Source organism: Coregonus clupeaformis, unplaced genomic scaffold (assembly GCF_020615455.1).
Source record: "Coregonus clupeaformis isolate EN_2021a unplaced genomic scaffold, ASM2061545v1 scaf1784, whole genome shotgun sequence".
Lineage (NCBI taxonomy): Eukaryota > Metazoa > Chordata > Actinopteri > Salmoniformes > Salmonidae > Coregonus > Coregonus clupeaformis.
In genome coordinates, this window is record NW_025535238.1 from 64,186 (window position 1) to 85,393 (window position 21,208).

Below are 21,208 nucleotides of genomic sequence, written 5' to 3' on the forward strand. Positions count from 1 at the left end.
ACTCACACCGCTCATAGTTAGCGTAACCACTCGTTTTACCCAACCCGGAAATGTACATGTTAAAAAGGTGTTGGAGATACAATAAAATGTGTTCTTGTGTAATTATTGTAAAACAAATTGCTTTCAAAAACGCCTGAAATGTCATATGTATTGGAAACAGGTTATAAAGTAATTGACATGCCATGTAACATGTTAGAATCTCAAACAATCTGTTAATTTCTTGTAGGGTAGGCTTAAACATGATGAGAAAAACGATACTGTACATTCACATGGTCTAATATGAAATGGTATGTGTGGAATATTGTACATATTGTATTCTTAGCCAGTGTGTCACATCATCTCTTAAATTTACCATGTCATCGATGTACAAAATTTTTACTATAAAAACATGATATTTTTGTTAACAGTATCTGTGTAAAACACTACCCTGAGGCCAAGTCCCCTCAAATTCAAACCTGGACCTCCAAGCCAGTTCCACTGCATTTTTCTCCCTCTAATCAGGGAAATCAGGGACTGATTCAGACCCGGGACACAAGGTGGGTGCAACTAATTATCAGATAGAACAGAAAACCAGTATAGATGATTTTCAAGTACATATGTTGTAGAATTAAACACCTATATGCCTTAAAATGTTTATGGATTGAGAACCAGTTGAAGGGTTAATACAGAGCAGAGACATTTATGTTTTTTTCATAACTCCCTGCAGCTGGTCTGGGTATGTCAATGACATGTGATGGAGATACAACTCCTCGTGGTGGCTGTGTGGAGATTGGAGTAACAATGGAACTAGTGTTATCATTTGTTTGTGCTTATGACCTGACACATAGCCACATGCACATAATCTCAAGGGCCAGGGAGGATGGTAAATGATAAATGCTTAAATGTATGTGGTTGAGAATGGGTTATGGATGACATGTTTAAACCATGTTTAAGTATTAATTGATATGTTTTATAATGTGTTATGAAATGATAAAGGTAAAACAGAATGAACATGATTGATACTTTGTACTTCAGATATATGTCTGGATGGTGAATATAGTCAATACAGAGTGTGATTGTTCTTTAACATACGTATGTACATAATTTTTTGAGTCACGCCACTAATAAGATACAGAGGCCCCATTTAGAGAAGCGCAAGTAGCCCCTGTGAGTAGCCAACATGTGATAATGAAAAGATGTTATTCATTCACATAGATCCAGGCTCTGTCGTAGCCGGTCGTGACCGGGAGACCCATGGGGCGGCGCGCAATTGGCACAGCGTCGTCCAGGGTAGGGGAGGGAATGGCCGGCAGGGATGTAGCTCAGTTGATAGAGCATGGTGTTTGCAACGCCAGGGTTGTGGGTTCGATTCCCACAGGGGGTATGAAAAAATAAATAATGTAAGTCGCTCTGGATAAGAGCGTCTGCTAAATGACGTAAATGTAAATGTAAATGTAGAGAAGAGTAACTATGTATGTTGACTATGCATTTGTGTCTGTATAAAAGGACAGCTCCAGTTCAGGGCAAGCAGTTGCTCCATGGAGCAAGCTCGGCTTTGTTATGCAAATAATACAAGTCTAATTTTTGGATTCACAAGCTCCAGTCTCTTGAGAGATATTTTGAGTTGACTACTTTTGAGTCAAATATTTCTACGACACCAGCAGGTTCCGGACCCCTGGCCTACGCAATGTTTATACAAAACATCCAGAGTACCCTGTAAGGAGCAATCTAACCAGGTAGGCTAATCATCATGTATGGAGGGCCATCATCAATCCAACCAGGTAGGCTAATCATCATGTATGGAGGGCCATCATCAATCCACCAGTGAGGGCCATGAATGCTAACCAGGTAGGCTAATATATGTTGGAGGGACATCAGCAATCAGCTAACCAGGTAGGCTAATCATCATGTATGGAGGGACATCATCAATCCAACCAGGTAGGCTAATCATCATGTATGGAGGGCCATCAGCAATCAGCTAACCAGGTAGGCTAATCATCATGTATGGAGGGCCGTCAGCAATCCAACCAGGTAGGCTAATCATCATGTATGAAGGACCATCAGAAATCAGCTAACCAGGTAGGCTAATCATCATGTATGGACGGCCATCAGCAATCTAACCAGGTAGGCTGGTTAGGTATGTTTTTAATATTTAATAAATTAGCAAGTTCTAAAAAACGGTTTATTCGCTTTGTCATTATGGGTTATTGTGTGTAGACTGATGAGGACATTTTTTATTTAATCAATTTTAGAATAAGGCTGTAACGTAACAAAATGTGGAAAATGTCAAGGCCTCTGAATACTTTCCGAATGCATTTCATGTATTTACCATTAATTTCTATTGGGCACAAAATAATCTGAAACACAACCAAAACAAACAGCAAATGCATCCAAAGAATGTGTAGAGTCACAAGCTTGATGTAATCATTGCATGCTATCAATATGGGACCAAAACACATAAGTGAATTTGTCCCAATACTTTTGGTCCCCTAAAATGGGGGGACTATGTACAAAAAGTGCTGTAATTTCACCCGATATGGATGAAAAAACCCTCAAAATTAAAGCTGACAATATGCACTTTAAAATCATAATCATTGTATCATTTCAAATCCAAAGTGCTCGATTACAGAGCCAAAACAACAACAAATTGGTCACTGTCCTAATACTTTGGGAGCTCACTGTAAATGATAACACTACTGCATTATGGTTGTAGCACAGCAGTTCCCAAACTAGGGGTCGCGACCCCATGTTGTGTCGCCTGATATGAAAATAGTGTCGTGGGAGAATTTCAAAAATCCTGAAAAAGAAATACAAATAAAATCTATATTATAATATTGTCTTTGTATCTCAAAATCATTGTAATGTGGTTAACCTTAAAAATCAAAATCAAAATTATTCAAATCTAAAAGATAAAATTCAACCAGAGAGCGCCCTTAGATCATGGGAAAAGGCCGCACTTGACCGTTGTACTTGAATCATTCCCACAGTGAATGGCTAGGCCTGCTACACTATGAAACCACACACTATTGCAGAGACTTTGATATTACCGGCCGCAATTCATATGGTGAAAACAATGTGTGGGGAGGCAGAAGCACAGAAACTCACATCACTACCTTTGTCAGATAACACTGTTAAACAAAGAATGTATGCTATTGCTAGCAATCAAGAGGAAACTCTGACTGAACGACTCAAACTGTCCAGCTTATGCTCTCCAGATGGACGTTAGCTGTGAGGGCCGAGATGCCCATGCATTGACTTTTGATTGCTATACATGTCGGGGGATGCTATTCACAAGGAAATATTGTTCCGTCTCACGATTCCCGAGCATGAAACGGCAGGTGGGATGTTCAGTGTGCTGCGTGGCTATATTAACGAAAAACAGATTCCATGGGATCAAATCGTGGACTTTTGCACAGATGGGGCTCCATCTATGGCGGGACGGCGGGCAGGCCTCTGCACTCTAGTTATGAATGTGTCTCCCTCTGCCATATGGACACATTGTATGATACACCGAGAGCAACTGGCGGCGAAAGGGTTGAGCACAGAACTCAGAGATATAGTGCAGCAGGTAACTTCGATTGTAAACTACATCAAACCACATCCACTGTGCGAATGCCTGTTCGCAAAACTATGTGGAGATATGAGATCAGAGCATTACAATGTTCTATTTCACAGGCTTGGTGGTTATCGACGGGGATTGTTGGAAAGATTTTTCGCATTGAGAGAGGAACTGCTGTTATTCACAATGGATGTAAAAAAACAGACTTGGTTGACTTTCTGTGTAATGAAAAAATGTGTCTCCTTGCTTATGTAACATTGGTAAACTGAACGCAAGCATGCAGGGGAAATACAAAAACATTCTACAGATGAGTGAACGGAGAGAGAGTCTTTCAAAAGCGAACCGTGCCCCCTTCCCTCGACTGTGCATGTTTCTAACATCCCACACGTGTGATGACTGCTCACCTCCAACTCTTGGAAGAGCACTTTGGGATCTACTTCCCAATCCATTTTACTGTGATACTGGCTCAGTTGACATGCCGGTAAGTGAAATCGAACAGCTATCGAGCTGTCATGTGACCGAATGCATTCACAGGTAACTACGGAGGAGTTTTGGTTCCTGACTCAAAGAGAATACCCTGCCGTCTCCCTCTGAGCAATAATGCCGCATTCAAGACAACTGGGAACTCTAAAAAAAAAAAACGAGCTCCGACTGGGAGAAATCTTTTTGAACAGTCATCCAACTCGGAATCTTGGTACTTTTTCTAGAGCTCCGACTTTCCGACCTGAAGATCACTGACATCATGATTTGACCTTGTATTTTTCAGAGTTCCCAGTTGTGTTGAAAGCTCCATAAAACTCATGGTACCCTCCGCCGGCTCATATCTGTGTGAAGCTGGAGTCAGGTGCTCTCGTCTGCATTAAAACCAAATATCGATCCAGGTTGGATGTGACAGCAGAGATGAGGTGCACACTGTCGACCACACCCCCCTGACTTTGAGAAGCTCCGATGCGACATGCATCAAGCCACACCCATCTCATTAGTGGTGGTGAGATAAGATACATTATTTCAGACTCATTTGCTATTGACTGTCATAGCGCCACATTAAAAATATGTGATGGTGAGTTGAGAAGACAATCAGAAATACTGTTAGAATGTTTTTCAATTGACTGCCATAGCCCCAATTAAAAAAGTAAACATTGGTTGTTAATTACATCATTTATTTCACATGGTTGGGGTCACGGGAATTTTCAGATATCAAAATGGGGTCGTTGGACAAAAAAGCTTGGGAACCCTTGTTGTAGTACGTTCAGTAAAATACCTGTGAGTCACACAGGATTGGTGTATACAATAAATAGAGACACTTCCATTATAGGTCTCTCGTTTTAATGAATACACACATTCAAAGAAAACCCATTCAATGCAAGAGGTGGAGAAGGTTGCATTGAAGAAACTGAGTCAAAAGCTTTGGCTGATGCTTCATAAGGCTCTCCGTTTCATCTCAGGAGAGTGCAGCCAAGTCTACACACTTTGTCTGCTGCGTCCCAAATGGCACCCTATTCTCTATATAGCTCACTATTTATGACTAGGGCCCTGGTCCAAAGTAATACACTATGTAGGGTAATCAGGTGCACTTTGGGACGCGGCCTCTCTCTCAACCCAGGAGAGTGCAGCCAGGCCTACACTGCATTTGTAGCAGTCTGAAAAGCCAAATGATATTGTCAAGGTGGAAGCCTTTCAACAGAGCTTTGATTTCAGCTGAGCAGGCGCATTGTGGAGACACACAAACGATGGAATGGACAGCATGGGGAGAGAAGTAAATGGAGAGGCACATGGTCAATTGGCAAAAAAGATTAAAGACAGAAAGCTTCAGACTTTTACTTCTGAGACCACATTTACTTTAGTATACTGCTCAATCGGTTCCTGAGAGTGAAAAAGAGGGCTGAGAAAATGGAGAAAGTGCTTTTAGGGGTAAAGATTAGGTATGCTGAGTCTAGAGAGAGAAGGACAGATACAAAATAGCTCTCAGGGAAGATGGACGTTTTTGAACTGATGTAAAGCTAATTTGATGGACCCAAAACATTTATTACAGCATGAGTTGGGATACTGACTGAAACTTGGATTCTCTCCTTCAGACACTTTGATCTGAGTCACATATTGATATCAGCCGCATCCCAAATGATACCTTATTCCCTATGTAGTGCACTACTATGGGCCCTGGTCCATAGGCCGCTATGTAGGGAATAGGGTGCCATTTGGGACGTACCATTCCATATCTGAAAGTTAGCTTGAAGATGCTACACAGCTATTCTATGGTCCAGTTATTTTCCCCAGACACTCCATTCACCACACAAGATGGGGACAATTTGCTCTCTGGCAGTGGAGGGCACGGTAATGACATGATGCAGGCGCTTCATGCACAGAGACAGGGATAGAGAGGGGTGGTGGATTGTTATGATCATGTCAGCGCATGAATCTAAGGCTTTTCTTGATAATAAGAAGATTGTGGGAGCTGTAGTGTTGGATTTCAGTGCAGCCTTTGATATTATTGACCATAACCTGTTGTTGAAAACACTTATGTGTTATGGCTTTTCAACCTCTGCCATATCGTGGATTCAGAGCTATCTATCTAATAGAACTCAAAGGGTTTTCTTTAATGGAAGCTTCTCTAATGTTAACCAGGGCAGCTCTCTAGGCCCTCTACTCTTTCTATTTTTACCAATGACCTGCCACTGGCATTAAACAAAACATGTGTCCATGTATGCTGATGATTCAACCCTATACGCGTCAGCAACCACATCTAGTGAAATCACTGCAACCCTAAACAAAGAGTTGCAGTCAGTTATAGAACGGATGGGCAGTAATAAACTGGTCCTGAACATCTCTAAAAGTGCTGCAAAGAAAGACCTAGTTCAGGTGCAGCTGGTCCAGAACAGAGTGGCACGTCTTGCTCTTCATTGTAATAAGAGGGCTAATATTAATACTATGCATGGCAGTCTCTCTTGGCTAAGAGTTGAGTAATGACTGACCGCATCGCTTAAAAATTGTTATAAGAAATTTGAATGTGTTGGAAATTCCAAATTGTTTGCATAATCAACTTACACACAGCTCTGACACACACACTTACCCCACCAGACATGCCACCAGGGGTCTTTTCATAGTCCCCAGGTCCACAACATATTCAAGGGAACGTACAGTATTATATAGAGCCATGAGTGCATGGAACCCCCTTCCATATAATATAGTGCAAGTGAACAGCAAACCTGGTTTAAAAAAAAACAAATAAAGCAACACCTCACGGCACAACGTCTCTCCCTCGTGTGACCTACTTGTTGAGTGTATGTACTGACTAGGGCTGTTGCGGTCATGACATTTTATCAGGTTATTGTCATGCAAATGATGCCGGTCTCACTGGTAATTGTCTGTTAATTAACATAAACACGTCTAGCATCTACAGGCCTCCACACATTCAAGCCGCTGATGCACGCCTTTGGAACATCTACATTTGAACAAGTCTAATAAATCTATTTAATATATAATAATCAATTTATTTTAGGTAGGTCTAAAGAAACTTTATGATATGAAGAAAATGTTTTTTTTTAGAAGAACAGAATATGAGTTGGCCTACTGTATGTTATCTGGCTATGCTCCATGCCATTGGCTGTAGGCTTGTTCATTTAGCAGACAAGATATGCTTATAAGTTCTGTGCCATTATTTTATTATTAAATGATTTTATAGTAAGAATAATATAATTGAACTTAGCTGAATAAAATATAAATTATATTTTTCCCTTTCCGGAGTGAGTGCGCATATGAAGTGGCTATGTTGAGCGTAAACGTGATCATTTGAAACAAGTCCTATACGTTAGATTTAGTTATTTGTCAACTTTAGCAGTAAAGGATACGAACCTTAGATTGCCAACAAAACAAATATGGCTGCTGAAAGTTCCTTGCCTCAGGCTGCAGATGTGGCTATAGGCTATTGATGATTTGAGAAAGTTCCTTGCTAGCTGCATGATGTGGCTAGAGATGATTCTTGCCTCAGGCTGCATGTGTGGCTATAGGCTATGATGATTTGAGAAAGTTCCTTGCCTCAGGCTGCATGATGTGGCTATAGGCTATTGATGATTTGAGAAAGTTCCTTGCCTCAGGCTGCACACGCTGTTCTCTCATCAAGTGATCATATTTTCACCCATCAGACTATTTTTACTAACATGCTAAATTTGTTTCGATTTACAAATGGTCCATTATCAAAACGGGCAGGAACAGTGGCAGGGGAAAAAATACATGTCATCAGTATGCACCCGAATAACGAATGGAGGCCGCTTTCCCGCAGTTCGTTTTTTCAATGATGCTGAGTAGGCTACTCCGGTTTCATAGCGGAGCATGTGCTTAATATGAGCAGCTGAGAAATAAATTTAGTAGCAGCTGGGATCCTCCTCTTTTTAGTGGCAACCATCAAAACCCTGCTTTCACACGGGATTGCAAAAATAAATGTCTGGCCTTATAAGAACACTTATTTCACTCCAGCCATCAACCACTGTTTGAGGAGCATGCAGCCTCTCGCTAATCCATGGGCTCTCCAACCCTGTTCCTGCAGCTACCCAGTGCTTAATTAGGCAAACCAAGTGAAATTTGTTCGGGGAACATCGATAGTAACATGTTTTCACAACGAAACATATTTAATGAAACTGTTGAACAGCCCCTCTCTCTGTGCGCCCAAGAAAGGGATGAAGGAGAGAGAGAGAGGAGATGGAAACGCACGGGTGGTGAGATATTCTGTAGCTAAAGGTCATGTGTCAGCCTATTAATAAAAATCACATCAAACACTTATCATCAAAACAGTGTCGTGCTTTTAAAACGCACCTCACTGTCATCAGTCAATTTGAAGAAAGAAGTTCAACAGCAGGTCGAAAGATGCTGTTGAAAATATAAAACAAATGCCCTATTACTAGACTATTCAAAATCAAAGACAAATTCACTATAATTGTAGACTAACTCTGTAAGCCGCCCTGCACAATCAATGAACGAACAGCATCTTTCTGCCATGTGTAATATGCAGTAGGATATTAGGCTTTGTATTGTATAACGGCACAATCTTTATTTTAATTCAGGGGGGTTTTCGGGCTTGGGCTCATAAATAGGTCTATGGTATGAATAAGCTCTAACAGTATGTGTGTTGAATTAATCATCACCTTAGAAAGAGCTGTCCATTTAGTTGTGTTAGGCTTTGAAACAACGACCATGTTTTCCACTCAGTTTCAACCTGTTGTTGAACTTCTTTCTTCAAATTGACTGATCACAGTGAAGTTGCGTTTTAAAAGCACGACACTGTTTTGAAGATAAGTGTTTGATGTGATTTTCGATTGCATTTGCATTGATGTCAGAGTGGTTAGAGGGACAATAGAGCGCTGGGTACCAGGCCATTAGTGACCCGATGATCGTTAGCAGTTGGGTACTACTAACGCATATCCAGAGTGCATAAAAGGAGATTACTGTCACGTGGAATTTTACTGCGGTCATGACAGATGACTTCCGGTGTGGCAGTAATACGGTCTCCGCAACAGCCCTAGTACTGACAAGTATGTGTAACTGATAGATGCACACACGTGCACTACTGGTCTGGGATACCTGAGGGATATTCCTACCCAGCTCCATGTTGCTGACTGGTCTGGGATACCTGAGGGATATTCCTACCCAGCTCCATGTTGATGACTGGTCTGGGATACCTGAGGGATATTCCTACCTAGCTCCATGTTGCTGAGTGCAAATGTAAAGCGATGCGGAGCGACCAACGGACGACGACGCTTCTGAATTATTTCACTCCATCTTGCCAGATAATCTGATTCCTTTTAGTTTGGTTCGCCTCTCTCCCGGGCTGCAATTCATAACAAGCCCATCAATATAATGGTTCTCTCCTCAAATAGCTCCCTGTGGCCTGAGAGGAGCTAAAGACCTGGTGGTGGGACAAACAGGTGGAAACATATGTTGCGTCCCAAATGGCACCTCATTCCCTTTATAGTGCACTAATTTTGACCAGAGTCTTATCTAAGAGTGCATTATGTAGGGAATAGGGTACTATTGGGACACAGACTTGACTCACTGGTACTGTAGGATGTACATTGTTGGTGAAGAATGTCTATATACTATTGGTTATGAACTATACAATCGTTTGAATGTACATAGGACTTGAAAGGTACCTGGACTGGACTGTACATATTTTCCACTGCTATGTCTGTAAGCATATCTATTGGTTTGGAACTATCTTAGCAATGCCTTGAATATGTTTCTTCTTATAGACACCGATTTCAATTTCCAGGAGAGACCCTTGAAGAAGAAAACCCTTCCCGCTACCATGGTTACACAGACAACAAACAGGTACTCTCAAGGCTCCGTGAGTGGCCACGATCATCACCATGTGTCTACCAGGCCCAGAGGTGACACCATGACACTGAGGAGCTGAAGGTGCTCTATTTGTCACCACTCAACCTGCTCTGCTGAAACTACACTCTTAGATAAAGGGCTGTTCTGGCTCATCCCTGTCCAGTCACCCTTCATGGTTCTAGGTAGAATCCTTTCACCCACCTGCAAAAAACTAAAAATATCCACAAATGTTTTAAAGATAGCTTTTTTCTAAGAGGAGAGGAGAGGAGAGGAAAAGAGAGGAGAAGAGAGGAGAGGAAATATGAGGGAAGGGGAGAAGAGATGAGGGAAGGGGAGAGGAGGAGAGGTTCTGAAGAATGCTTTTTCCCCAGAGTGCAACACATTACCATCTGTTTTACTAAGCTACTCTAACACCACTCTATCCTTCCCTTAGCTTCTCTTCTCCTCTTCCTCATTCTCCTCCTCCTCTCATTCCTCCTCTGTTGAGGAAACTATGGCAACACCAATTCTTAACCCCTGGCTGTTAAAGTGAAGCTCAGGTCTTTTAGGTGAGAACACGTTATTCCATTCCTGTCTTATTACTCTGCTTTTAAAATAATTACATCCTGTACAAGGGCTTGTTCCTGTAATGCAGTGTGAGGTGTGTGAGGTTTGTGTGTGTGTGTGTGTGTGTTTTGTGAGTGTGTGTGAGTTTTTGTGAGTGTGTGTGTGTGGAGGTGCTTGTACCAGATAGGAACCATACATCATTGTGTGATAAATATTACATGAACACTTCATTTACACAAGACTTCTTTCTGCCTGTGATGTCATCTCTGGTGACACACACACACACACGCACACGCACATCTACACACACACGTGGCGCCATCTCCAGTCATATCATCCTATCTCTGTGATCCTGTATGTGGTGCCATCTCCGGTCATATCATTCCATCCCCGTGTATATAGACAAGTTATCATTACTCAGTACTGGTACCCCGTGTATATAGACAAGTTATCATTACTCAGTACTGGTACCCAGTGTATATAGACAAGTTATCATTACTCAGTACTGGTACCCAGTGTATATAGACAAGTTATCATTACTCAGTACTGGTACCCCGTGTTTATAGACAAGTTATCATTACTCAGTACTGGTACCCCGTGTATATAGACAAGTTATCATTACTCAGTACTGGTACCCCGTGTATATAGACAAGTTATCATTACTCAGTACTGGTACCCAGTGTATATAGACAAGTTATCATTACTCAGTACTGGTACCCCGTGTATATAGACAAGTTATCATTACTCAGTACTGGTACCCAGTGTATATAGACAAGTTATCATTACTCAGTACTGGTACCCCGTGTATATAGACAAGTTATCATTACTCAGTACTGGTACCCGTGTATATAGACAAGTTATCATTACTCAGTACTGGTACCCCGTGTATATAGACATGTTATCATTACTCAGTACTGGTACCCCATGTATATAGACAAGTTATCATTACTCAGTACTGGTACCCTGTGTATATAGACAAGTTATCATTACTCAGTACTGGTACCCAGTGTATATAGACAAGTTATCATTACTCAGTACTGGTACCCCGTGTAAATAGACAAGTTATCATTACTCAGTACTGGTACCCAGTGTATATAGACAAGTTATCATTACTCAGTACTGGTACCCCGTGTATATAGACAAGTTATCATTACTCAGTACTGGTACCCCGTGTATATAGACAAGTTATCATTACTCAGTACTGGTACCCAGTGTGTATAGACAAGTTATCATTACTCAGTACTGGTACCCCATGTATATAGACAAGTTATCATTACTCAGTACTGGTACCCCGTGTATATAGACAATTTATCATTACTCAGTACTGGTACCCCATGTATATAGACAAGTTAGCATTACTCAGTACTGGTACCCCGTGTATATAGACCAGTTATCATTACTCATTGTGGATCTATTATTACTTTTAATATTACGTGTTTTATTTTTCTATTATTTCTCTATTTTATTTTCTCTCTGCATTGTTGGGAAGGGCCCTTAAGTAAGCATTTCACTGTTAGTCTACAGCTGTTGTTTAGGAAGTATGTAACAAATAAATTGTTTCATTTGATTAGATTTATCTAACGCGCATCAAACTTGCCTTATAAGCAGGTTGTTGCAGCACAGCTTGGAACAACTGCAAATCAAATCTGCAGGGGTGAATTGCAATTGCCCAGTGAATTGATAAGATCTGTTGTTCCCCATCATACATGCCACAGTGAATGAACAACAGCCTCTGGTAGGGTGTTGCACTTCTACACGCACACGCACGCACGCACGCGCGCAAACACACACACACACACACACACACACACACACACACACACACACACACACACACACACACACACACACACACACACACACACACACACGGGAGGGAGAGTCTACTAGTCTAGTTAGAACTACAGGTTGTTCTGTTCAGTTGTTTAGTTCTTAGAGCCATTGATCATTCTAACCACAAGCTGGGGACAATAAGGGACAAACACCACCACAGATCTGTTGCAGTCCTCCATGTGGGCTAAGCAAACCTACAGGCACACACACACAAGCACGCACAAACACACGCGCACAAGCACGCACAAACACACGCGCGCACACGCGTGCGCATGCACAAGCACGCACACACCACACCAGAAACTAGTCAAAAACAGTGAAACACAATGCATGTCCATTTTGTATCACCTATTATGTGACAGGTCTCATTCTCAGACTCTGACTAAATGGATGGAATGTAAACATATTCACTAGACAGAAACATTTTTTTTTCTCGTACATGTCTAAATATTTAATTGGACATTAAAGTCCCATCACACGACCTGAGAGACCTATACCAAGGTACTCAATGTCTACACTGAGTGTACAAAACATTTGGAAGACCTTCCTAATATTGAGTTTGCCCTCAGAACAGCCTCAAGTTGTCGGGGCATGGACTACAAGGTGTCGAAAGCTTTCCACAGGGATGCTGGCCCATGTTGACGCCAATGTTTCCCACAGTTGTGTCAAGTTGGCTGGATGACCTTTGGGTGGTGGACCATTCCTGATACACACGGGAAACTGTTGAGCATGAAAAACCCAGCAGCGTTGCAGTTTCTGACACAATCAAACCAGTGCGCCTGACACCTACTACCATACCCCGTTCAAAGGCACTTAAATCTTTTGTCTTGCCCATTCACCCTCTGAATGGCACACATACACAATCCATGTCTCAATTGTCTCAAGGCTTAAATATCCTTCTTTAACCTATCTCCTCCCCTTCATCTACACTGATTGAAGTGGATTTAACAAGTTACATTAATTAGAGATCATAGCTTTCACTTGGTCAGTCTATGTCATGGAAAGAGCATGTTTTGTATACTCAGTGTGGCTGTGTTTGTGACAACTAACCCTTTTTATTTCATAACATTTAATTGGGCATTATGAGCCATTACACCACCTGAAAGCAGGCTACATGAAAGCACTCTGTTTCTATGGTTTTTCTAATTTCAAAAACATTTAATTGGGCATTTTGGCAGCACTACACAACCTGAAGGGCTGTTTTAGCTCACCGGGCTACATCAAATATCCTACTGGTATAATAGTGGATCACTGGTCTACATCAAATATCCCACTGGTATAATAGTAAATCACCGGTCTACATCAAATATCCTACTGGAAAATAGTGGATCACTGGTATCCATCAAATGACCCTACTGGAATTGTTATCTACTCTACTAGCTCACTGGACTACACCACAGGAAATAATAGTAGCTCACTGGACTACACCACAGGAACTAATAGTAGATCACTGGACTACACCACAGGAACTAATAGCTCACTGGACTACACCACAGGCTATAATAGTAGCTCACTGGACTACACCACAAGAACTAATAGTAGATCACTGGACTACACCACAGGAACTAATAGCTCACTGGACTACACCACAGGCTATAATAGTAGCTCACTGGACTACACCACAGGAACTAATAGTAGATCACTGGACTACACCACAGGAACTAATAGCTCACTGGACTACACCACAGGCTATAATAGTAGCTCACTGGTCTACACCACATGAACTAATTAGTAGATCACTGGACTACACCACAGGAACTAATAGTAGATCACTGACGCCACAGGAACTAATAGTAGATCACTGGACTACACCACAGGAAATAATAGTAGATCACTGAACTACACCACAGGCTATAATAGTAGATCACTGGCCTACACCACAGGCTATAATAGTAGTTCACTGGACTACACCACAGGAACTAATAGTAGATCACTGGACTACACCACAGGCTATAATAGTAGCTCACTGGACTACACCACAGGCTATAATAGTAGTTCACTGGACTACACCACAGGCTATAATAGTAGCTCACTGGTCTACACCACAGGAACTAATAGTAGATCACTGGTCTACACCACAGGAACTAATAGTAGCTCACTGGACTACAACACAGGAACTAATAGTAGTTCACTGGTCTACACCACAGGCTATAATAGTAGTTCACTGGACTACACCACAGGCTATAATAGTAGTTCACTGGACTACACCACAGGAACTAATAGTAGTTCACTGGTCTACACCACAGGAACTAATAGTAGCTCACTGGACTACAACACAGGAACTAATAGTAGTTTACTGGTCTACACCACAATAACTAATATTAGCTCACGGGTCTACACCACAGGAACTAATAGTAGCTCACTGGACTACACCACAGGCTATAATAGTAGACTACTGGTCCACACCACAGGAACTAATAGTTCACTGGTCTACAATAAGGAACTAATAGTAGCTCACTGGACTACATCACAGGAACTAATAGTAGCTCACTGGACTACTCCACAGGAACTAATAGTAGCTCACTGGACTACACCACATGAACTAATAGTAGCTCACTGGACTACACCACAGGCTATAATAGTAGCTCACTGGACTACACCACAGGCTATAATAGTAGATCACTGGTCTACACCACAGGAACTAATAGTAGTTCACTGATCTACACCACAGGAACTAATAGTAGTTCACTGGTCTACACCACAGGAACTAATAGTATCTCACTGGACTACACCACAGGAACTAATAGTAGTTCACTGGACTACACCACAGGCTATAATAGTAGATCACTGGTCTACACCACAGGAACTAATAGTAGCTCACTGGACAACACCAGAGGAACTAATAGTAGCTCACTGGACTACACCACAGGAACTAATAGTAGCTCACTGGACTACACCACAGGCTATAATAGTAGCTCACTGGTCTACACCACAGGAACTAATAGTAGCTCACTGGACTACACCACAATAACTAATAGTAGTTCACTGGACTAAACCACAGGCTATAATAGTAGATCACTGGAATACACCACAGGAACTAATAGTAGCTCACTGGACTACACCACAGGAACTAATAGTATCTCATTGGACTACACCACAGGAACTAATAGTAGCTCACTGGTCTACCCCACAGGCTATAATAGTAGCTCACTGGTCTACACCACAGGAACTAATAGTAGATCACTGGACTACACCACAGGAAATAATAGTAGTTCACTGGACTACACCACAGGCTATAATAGTATATCACTGTACTACACCACAGGAACTAATAGCTCACTGGACTACACCACAGTAACTAATAGTAGCTCACTGGACTACGCCACAGGAACTAATAGTAGCTCACTGGACTACACCACAGGCTATAATAGTAGATCACTGGACTACACCACAGGAAATAATAGTAGCTCACTGGTCTACACCACAGGAACTAATAGTAGTTCACTGGACTACACCACAGGCTATAATAGTAGATCACTGGACTACACCACAGGAAATAATAGTAGTTCACTGGACTACACCACAGGCTATAATAGTAGATCACTGTACTACACCACAGGAACTAATAGCTCACTGGACTACACCACAGTAACTAATAGTAGCTCACTGGACTACGCCACAGGAACTAATAGTAGCTCAATTGACTACACCACAGGCTATAATAGTAGATCACTGGACTACACCACAGGAAATAATAGCTCACTGGACTACACCACAGGAACTAATAGTAGATCACTTTACTACACCACAGGCTATAATAGTAGCTCACTGGTCTACACCACAGGAACTAATAGTAGCTCACTGGACTACACCACAGGAACTACTAGTAGTTCACTGGTCTACACCACAGGAACTAATAGTAGTTCACTGGTCTACACCACAGGCTATAATAGTAGCTCACTGGACTACACCACAGGGACTAATAGTAGTTCACTGGTCTACACCACAGGAACTAATAGTAGCTCAATGGACTACAACACAGGAACTAATACTAGTTCACTGGTCTACACCACAATAAATAATAGTAGTTCACTGGTCTACACCACAGGAACTAATAGTAGCTCACTGGATTACACCACAGGAACTAATAGTAGCTCACTGGACTACACCACATGAACTAATAGTAGTTCACTGGTCTACACCACAATAACTAATAGTAGCTCACTGGTCTACACCACAGGAACTAATAGTAGCTCACTGGACTACACCACAGGCTATAATAGTAGACCACTGGTCTACACCACAGGAACTAATAGTAGTTCACTGGTCTACACTACAGGAACTAATAGTAGCTCACTGGACTACACCACAGGAACTAATATTAGCTCACTGGACTACACCACAGGCTATAATAGTAGACCACTGGTCTACACCACAGGAACTAATAGTAGTTCACTGGTCTACACTACAGGAACTAATAGTAGCTCACTGGACTACTCCACAGGAACTAATAGTAGCTCACTGGACTACACCACATGAACTAATAGTAGCTCACTGGACTACACCACATGCTATAATAGTAGCTCACTGGACTACACCACAGGAACTAATAGTAGTTCACTGGTCTACACCACAGGAACTAATAGTAGCTCGCTGGACTACACCACAGGAACTAATAGTAGCTCACTGGTCTACACCACAGGAACTATCAGTAGCTCAGTGGACTACACCACAGGAACTAATAGTAGCTCACTGGACTACACCACAGGCTATAATAGTAGCTCACTGAACTACACCACAGGCTATAATCGTAGCTCACTGGACTACACCACAGGAACTAATAGTAGTTCACTGGTCTACACCACAGGAACTAATAGTAGTTCACTGGTCTACACCACAGGAACTAATAGCAGCTCACTGGACTACACCACAGGCTATAATAGTAGATCACTGGACTACACCACAGGAACTAATAGTAGCTCACCGGGTCGGCATCTGCAGGCTGCTGTTCCATCAGAATGAGTCAGGCAGGTGGCATTGTGCAGGCAGGGGTTGTGGGCGGGGTCACATGGGTCAAAGGGTACATTGCATAAGGGCCCACTGAAGAAGGGGGGGCAGGTGCAGCTGAACTCCCCAGGTAGGGGTGACTCCTGACACTGAGCTCCGTTCAGACAGGGCCCAGAGTCACACTCATCCACATCCACAGAGCAGTCCACACCTGCCCAGCCCCGCGGGCACAGACACCTGGGGAGACAGAAGGAGTTAGGGTTGGTATTGGTGTTCTCTACACAAAGGTTGGATATATTTTCTTTAAAAATAAATTCTAGGCCTATGTGTTTATGATGTAACTAGCAACATAGCATTAAGAGGGAACCGGTAGGAAAGGAGAGCTCTGGTTGATATTGATATTCACATATAATACAAAGGTTGGGGATCGTTTCTACAAAACAAATGATATGTGTTAATGATTTAACTAACATGTTATTTCCCTCCATCCTCTCTCTTATGTGGTGTCCTGTGTGAACTTAAGTTCTCTCTCTCGCTCTCTCCTCCCCTCCTCCCTCAAGGTAGAGCAGATACCAGTTTTCCCTCCCTCCTCTCTCTCTCCTCCCCCTCCTCTATCTCTCCTCCCCCTCCTCTATCTCTCCATCCTCTATCTCCCTCTCTCTCTCCCCCTCCTCTATCTCCGTCTCTCCATCCTCTATCTCCCCCTCTCTCTCCCCCTCCTCTATCTCCATCCTCTATCTCCCTCTCTCTCTCCCCCTCCTCTCTCTCTGTCTCTCCATCCTCCCCCCCCTGTGAAGACACATTAAGTAGAGCAAATACAGCCGTTTTCCCTCCCGATGACTCACAGATCCCCAGAAACCCTTCATGCTGCGAGCCATTGATTGATTCATTAGTTTGACCTGCCATCTGCAGTTCATTATCGCTGCTGCTGGTAGCTAGGTGGAAATATAATCACTAAATATGATCACTATCTGAGCATTTTCCTCCTTCTCTCTCTGGTATTTTTCATATTTTCTTGGATAGAGAGAGTGAGAGGAAAGATAGGAGAGGGTTCGTGTTCCAAGGGCAGTGGGCTGGATTCGAACCCACGCCAACATGGGTTTGCCAGTGCTGGAGGCAGAGGCCATTACAGCTAGACCACCCCAGGCTATCTGAGCAAGGCCTCCTTGCATTTATTATGTGACTGCGTAGACTGATGCAAGGACACTGACTGTGATTGATTAACACTATAGGGTGGACCCACACTGTACTGTCTGATTAACACTATAGGGTGGACCCACACTGTACTGTCTGATTAACACTATAGGGTGGACCCACACTGTACTGTCTGATTAACACTATAGGGTGGACCCACACTGTACTGTCTGATTAACACTATAGGGTGGACCCACACTGTACTGTCTGATTAACACTATAGGGTGGACCCACACTGTACTGTCTGATTAACACTATAGGGTGGACCCACACTGTACTGTCTGATTAACACTATAGGGTGGACCCACACTGTACTGTCTGATTAACACTATAGGGTGGACCCACACTGTACTGTCTGATTAACACTATAGGGTGGACCCACACTGTACTGTCTGATTAACACTATAGGGTGGACCCACACTGTACTGTCTGATTAACACTATAGGGTGGACCCACACTGTACTGTCTGATTAACACTATAGGGTGGACCCACACTGTACTGTCTGATTAACACTATAGGGTGGACCCACACTGTACTGGCTCTGATATGTTCTTTTCAAATTGTTCTTTTCAGTTGGTGGATCTGTAACCAGGCCAGCCCAGTACAGCTTGGCTTTGCCCTATGGTCTGAATCAGACACAACCCTACTGTGGTACCTACTGGTAGCTTTGCCCAATGGTGAGAATCAGACACAACCCTACTGTGGTACCTACTGGTAGCTTTGCCCTAGGGTGAGAATCAGACACAACCTTTCTGTGGAACCTACTGGTAGCTTTGCCCTAGGGTGAGAATCAGACACTACCTTTCTGTGGTACCTACTGGTAGCTTTGCCCAATGGTGAGAATCAGACACAACCCTACTGTGGTACCTACTGGTAGCTTTGCCCAATGGTGAGAATCAGACACAACCTTTCTGTGGTACCTACTGGTAGCTTTGCCCTAGGGTGAGAATCAGACACAACCTTTCTGTGGTACCTACTGGTAGCTTTGCCCTAGGGTGAGAATCAGACACTACCTTTCTGTGGTACCTACTGGTAGCTTTGCCCAATGGTGAGAATCAGACACAACCCTACTGTGGTACCTACTGGTAGTTTTGCCCTAGGGTGAGAATCAGACACAACCTTTCTGTGGTACCTACTGGTAGCTTTGCCCTAGGGTGAGAATCAGACACTACCTTTCTGTGGTACCTACTGGTAGCTTTGCCCAATGGTGAGAATCAGACACAACCCTACTGTGGTACCTACTGGTAGCTTTGCCCTAGGGTGAGAATCAGACACAACCCTACTGTGGTACCTACTGGTAGCTTTGTACTATGGTCTGAATCAGACACAACCCTACTGTGGTACCTACTGGTAGCTTTGCCCTAGGGTGAGAATCAGACACAACCCTACTGTGGTATCTACTGGTAGCTTTGCCCTATGGTCTGAATCAGACACAACCCTACTGTGGTATCTACTGGTAGCTTTGCCCTAGGGTGAGAATCAGACACAACCTTTCTGTGGTACCTACTGGTAGCTTTGCCCTATGGTCTGAATCAGACACAACCCTACTGTGGTACCTACTGGTAGCTTTGCCCTATGGTCTGAATCAGACACAACCCTACTGTGGTACCTACTGGTAGCTTTGCCCTAGGGTGAGAATCAGACACAACCTTTCTGTGGTACCTACTGGTAGCTTTGCCCTAGGGTGAGAATCAGACACAACCTTTCTGTGGTACCTACTGGTAGCTTTGCCCTAGGGTGAGAATCAGACACAACCCTACTGTGGTACCAACCTGTAGCTGTTGAGGAGGTCGGTACAGGTGGCGTTGTTTTTGCACGGCTGTGACGAACACTCGTCTATTTCCTGTTGGCAGAACTCGCCCTCCCATCCGGGGACACAGAGGCACTCGTAAGTCTGGAATGCAGGAAGTGAAATTATACATCGTAAGTCTGGAATACAGAAAGTGAAAAGATTCGTCGTAAGTCTGGAATACAGGAAGTGAAATGATACATCGTAAGTCTGGAATACACAAAGTGAAATGATACATTGTAAGTCTGGAATCCAGGAAGTTAAATGATACATTGTAAGTCTGGAATACAGGAAATGAAATGATACAGTGATGATGTCACTAAGTAATAGAGCAGGGATACTCCAATCTGGACCTCCAGTCCAGTTCCACTGCTGATTTTCATTCTTCCCCTCTTATCAGGGACTGATAAAAATGTGATCATATTACTCCAGTGCTAGCCTCCTGTTGAGGCTAGGGCTGATTTCAAGGTTTTACTGCTAACTTACAAAGCATTACATGGACTTTCTCGTACCTATCTCTCCGATTAGGTCCTGCCGTACATACCTACACGTACGCTACGGTCACAAGACGCAGGCCTCCTTATTGTCACTAGAATTTCGAAGCAAACAGCTGGAGGCAGGGCTTTCTCCTTATCCATGTGAGAGATGCAGACTCGGTCTCGACCTTTAAGTCTTTACTGAAGACTCTCTTCAATAGGTCCTATGATTGAGTGGAGTCTGGCCCAGGGGTGCGAAGGTGAACGGCAAGGCACTGGAGCGACGCACCGCCCTTGCTGTCTCTGCCTGGCCGGCTCCCCTCTCTCCACTTTGATTCTCTGCCTCTGACCCTATTGGGGACTGAGTCACTGGCTTACTAGTGCTCTCCCATGCCGTCCCTAGGAGGGGTGCGTCACGTCGTGCCAGGCCTTTTTCGCTATACTCAACTTAAGTGGGTTGAGTCACTGACGTGATCTTCCTGTCCGGTTTTGCGACCCTCTCAGGCTCATGCGGTGGAGGAGATCTTCCTGGGCTATACTCAGCCTTGTCTCAGGGTAGT

At 43.1% G+C, this 21,208-nt stretch overlaps 1 long non-coding RNA gene across 1 annotated transcript in view; it reads right to left on the minus strand.

Moving 5' to 3' along the window:
- LOC123487546 overlaps positions 1 to 17,386 on the minus strand; it is a 28,330-nt gene extending 10,944 nt beyond the window's left edge. Inside the window, exon 1 of the long non-coding RNA XR_006659819.1 lies at positions 17,166 to 17,386. This is a non-coding gene — a long non-coding RNA (uncharacterized LOC123487546). The remainder of the gene's footprint in view (positions 1 to 17,165) is intronic.
- Between the last annotated feature and the right edge of the window lie 3,822 nt (positions 17,387 to 21,208).